This window comes from Chiloscyllium plagiosum, chromosome 8, assembly GCF_004010195.1.
Source record: "Chiloscyllium plagiosum isolate BGI_BamShark_2017 chromosome 8, ASM401019v2, whole genome shotgun sequence".
Classification (NCBI taxonomy): Eukaryota; Metazoa; Chordata; class Chondrichthyes; order Orectolobiformes; family Hemiscylliidae; genus Chiloscyllium; species Chiloscyllium plagiosum.
The window spans coordinates 44707662-44711765 of NC_057717.1; positions in this window are offsets into that span (position 1 = coordinate 44707662).

Genomic DNA, 4104 nt, shown 5'->3' on the forward strand with positions numbered 1-4104 from the left:
CTTCAATACTGATAAACCTTATTACAGGTTCTCATCCAACCATGGCCGATGGGGAAGTGACCAGGAGAGTTTGTATAAACTGGGAAAGAAATCAATGTCACTGGGTCCATGAGATAAAGATCAAAAACTGCAGCAGTTACTTTGTTTATCAATTGAAGGCGTTGCATCATTGTGCTGCCTACTGCACAGGTACAGTTCTCTTTTTACGTTACTCACAAGGGCAACTTTGGGGTGTCTCACTCCACCAAGAAAATATCATTTCAATGACTTTGGAAATAGTTTGAACTTTCAATCACTGAGTGGTTGATAACTTTTGAAATACAATGTAAGAAAGTGAGCCGAGTTAATTGAAAATAGCAAGAGAACATAATGTAGTTGGGAAGTCACTGCTCTCAGACAAGACGTAAATAAAATGTTACAATCAGCCACTGCAGCACGGAATGATTGGCAATGTGAAAGCTCCTCCCTGTCTTAATTATGAAAGGAAACAATCCAAAGAAACAGGATGCTGGTTTCCAAGGCATAACATCCAACTTCTTTCAGTCGAAGCACTCCTCTCCCTTAAGCCATGAAATTCAATTCGCTTTAGTTCCTACATTCCAGCACATCTTAATCAATGCCTCACACTCCCCCGGTGAACATTTCTAACTTCCCTCAACTACAGTATCATGCTCACTATAGTAACTACCTCACTCTGCAATCTGTTATGATGTCCCTCTCATGTCAGAAAACACATCCCAGTCCCTCAATCACTGCATCCCACTGCCCCGAGATATTGTATTACATTTTTCACTGTCACTACATTGCACTCACTTGAGTCACCATGTTCTACTCCCATCCTCACTGCATCCATTTCATAAATGCAAGTTGGACCTGTTGGGCTGAGCTGTTTGTTTATGTGGTGTTAAATTCACTTTCCCAGCTACAGTACACTGTCAAAGTTTCAGTCTCTCATTTCTTGGTCTTAACACAGTACTGCCATTTACTCAAAGGACACATCGAATCCTAATCTCCGAATCATAGTCTCATTCCCACATTCATTTGAGAACATTTCACAAATGCCACAGAGAATGTAGGATCTGAAAATAAAATGAACGCCTCACAAGCAGGGATTTAAATGAATTTGTCCCCACTCGTTTAGTACAATTACTGCAGAGGCAAAAGATCTGATGGTGAATGTTTTTCTTTCAGTTATAGCGAGCAGAAGCAATTACTGCTGTCAATGTTTCTTCAGGAAAATCACAAAAGACATAGATTCGTATCTGGTATTAAATCCGGGAAAGGCACTGTGCCTCGGCATTATATTTGTATCAGTTATTCGTGGGAAACTGGGTGGCTGACTGAGCCAGCATTTACTGGCCGGGCTTAATTGCCCTGGAGAAAGTGGAGATGCAACAGCTTCTTGATTAGTTCCAGTGTGTATGTAGGTGGATGATCCACAATGTCCATAGTGAGGGACTTCCAGCATTTTGACAGTGAAGGCACAGCGATGCATTTCGAAGTAATGATGGTGATTGGGTGGGACATATTCTTGCAAGTTGTCTTGTCCCCATGTGTTTGCTTCCCATGGTCGTGTAGATGGAAGCAGCCGTGGGTTTGACAGGTGCTGTCTGAAGATCTTTAGTGAATTCTGCAGTGCATTTTGTAAGTAGTACAAACCGTGCTCCTGAATGTTGGTGGTGGAGAGACAGATGTTTGTGGATGTAATGCAAATCAAGAGGAATACTTGAGCGTTGTTGATGCTGCTTCCATCCTGAGTACCGCCTTGGAGGAGTCAGAACGTGAGTTCCTGCCGCAGAATTCCTAGCCTGGATTTATTGTTGCCACCTTTTAGTGACAAATCGATTTGAGTCACCCCAAGGATGCTAATAACGTTAAATTCAGTCATGGTAACGGAATTGAATCACAAGGAAAATGATGACGGTGTTACTTTTTGATGACTATCATTGAATCCCTACGGTGTGGAAGCTCATTGAGTCCACACCGCCTCTCCGAAGGTATCCCACACAAACCACACCCCAACCCAATGCCTCTAGTCCTAAATTTCCCATGGCTACTCTATCTAACCTTCACAGTTTTGGACTGTGGGAGGAAACCACGCAGACAGGGGACAATGCGCAATCACCACGCAAACAATTTCATGAGGCTGGAATTGAATCCAAGTCCCAGGCACTGTGAGGTAGCAGTGCGAAACACTGAACCACCGTTTCACCCTGATTCCTTGGTCATCTCTTGTCACTTGTGTGAGTGTTACTTACCACATGTCAGTCAAAACAGGGATATTATTTAGATTTTCTTGCATTTGAATATGGACTGTTTCAATGTCTGAGGGGTCGCAAACAGAGCTGACCATTATGCAGTTATCTGTGAACATCCCATTTCTGACATTAAAACGGTGGGAACGTAATTGATGAACATGTTGAGGATAGTTTTACCGAAAATTCTAACGCCAGGAAGCCCTGCAGTGACGCCACGAAGCTAAGATGTTTGACCCCAAACCACAGAATAAAATTCTATATGACAGGTTTGATTCGAAGCAGTAGAATATTTGACCTTGATACCCATAAATCCCATTTTGCTCATGCTTCTGATGCCTCACTCATTCGAATGCAGCTTCAGTGTCAAGGTTTGACACTTGCGCCTCATCTCTGGAATTTTTCTCTTATCCAGTCTTGAACCAAAGCTGTAATGAGTGCAGGAGCTGAGTCTTTGTGGTGGAACTTAACTGGGCGTCACTGAGCGGGTTATTGCTGAGCAGGTGCTGCTTTATCTCACTGTTGATGACACCTTCTATCACTTTGCTAAAGATCGAGAGTTGACTGGTGCGATAGAAAATGAATATTTTGGATTTGTCCTGCATGTAGTGGATGAGACATAACTCGGAAATTTTGTACACTGTAGTGTTCATGCCAGGTTTGGAATTGTTTTAAAAGAGCATGTCTAGAGTACGGCAAGTTTTGCAGTATATTTCTTCCGTTCTATTGCCGGAATAGTCTCAGAGCTCAGTAGCTTTGCAATATCCAATGTCTTCAACAGTATCTTTTCACTGCGCTGAGTAAATGCAAAGCCTGAAAACTTCTGTCTGTGATGTTGGGAATAATTGGAGGAGGCCAAGATGGTTAATTCACTTGGGAATGCTGATATGAGATTCCCTACAGTATGGAAACAGGCCCTTCTGCCCAACAAATCCACACCAACTCTCCGAAGAGTATCCCACCACAACCCTACATTTACCCCTGATGAATACACCTAACACGATAGACAATCCAACATGGCCAATTCACCTGACCTGTACATGTTTGGATTGTGGGCGGCAACCCATACAGTTTCCTGAGAGAATGTGCAAACTCGACACAGACAGTTGCCTGAGGCAAGAATTGAACCCAGGTTCCTGGCGCTGTGAAGCAGCAGTGCTAATGACTGAGCCACCACGCCTCAACCGTTTCATACTAGTGTCTTCAACTGTGTTGTGCTTTTCCATCATTTAGGATGGGGGTATTTGTGGCTCCTCCTGCAATGCGTTGTTACGTAAAAACACCATTCACTGCATGTGGTACTTCTGATCCATTGTTTATGGGATCGCTTCCCTCGTCACTGTGGTTGCCTCAACCTACCTATACCATTGTTCGTTTTCCTCAGTTTGAATCTCTGCTGTGTCTCCTGAATTACTCCCAGAGTCTCCCGCCATTGTTGTTTCACTGCCTTTCATGCTGGGCTCATCTACCAGTCAATTCTACCTCGCTCATCCCTCCCTTGAAGTAGCTGTGTTTTGCAGCTTCATTTTGTTGATGCGACATTTTTGTGTATGCTTGGTGCTACTCCGGCTGTACCCTCCTGCACAAGTTTGATTCCATCATTTTATTTTAAGGTTTGAGTGGGGAGTATGCTCAACAATATGTTGCCGATTTTGATGGAAGACAATTTTGTTGCTGTTGATCTCCGACCGGGCTTCATCGAAACTGAAATTGCTAGATCTGCTTGAAGTCTGTCTCATTTAGCGTGGTGACAGTGCCAGATAACACATTTGGATGGTTTTTAAGTTCGTCTCGCCAAGAACTATGCGGTAGTGACTCTTGACAATATTTTCTTGTGCAGATGCATCTG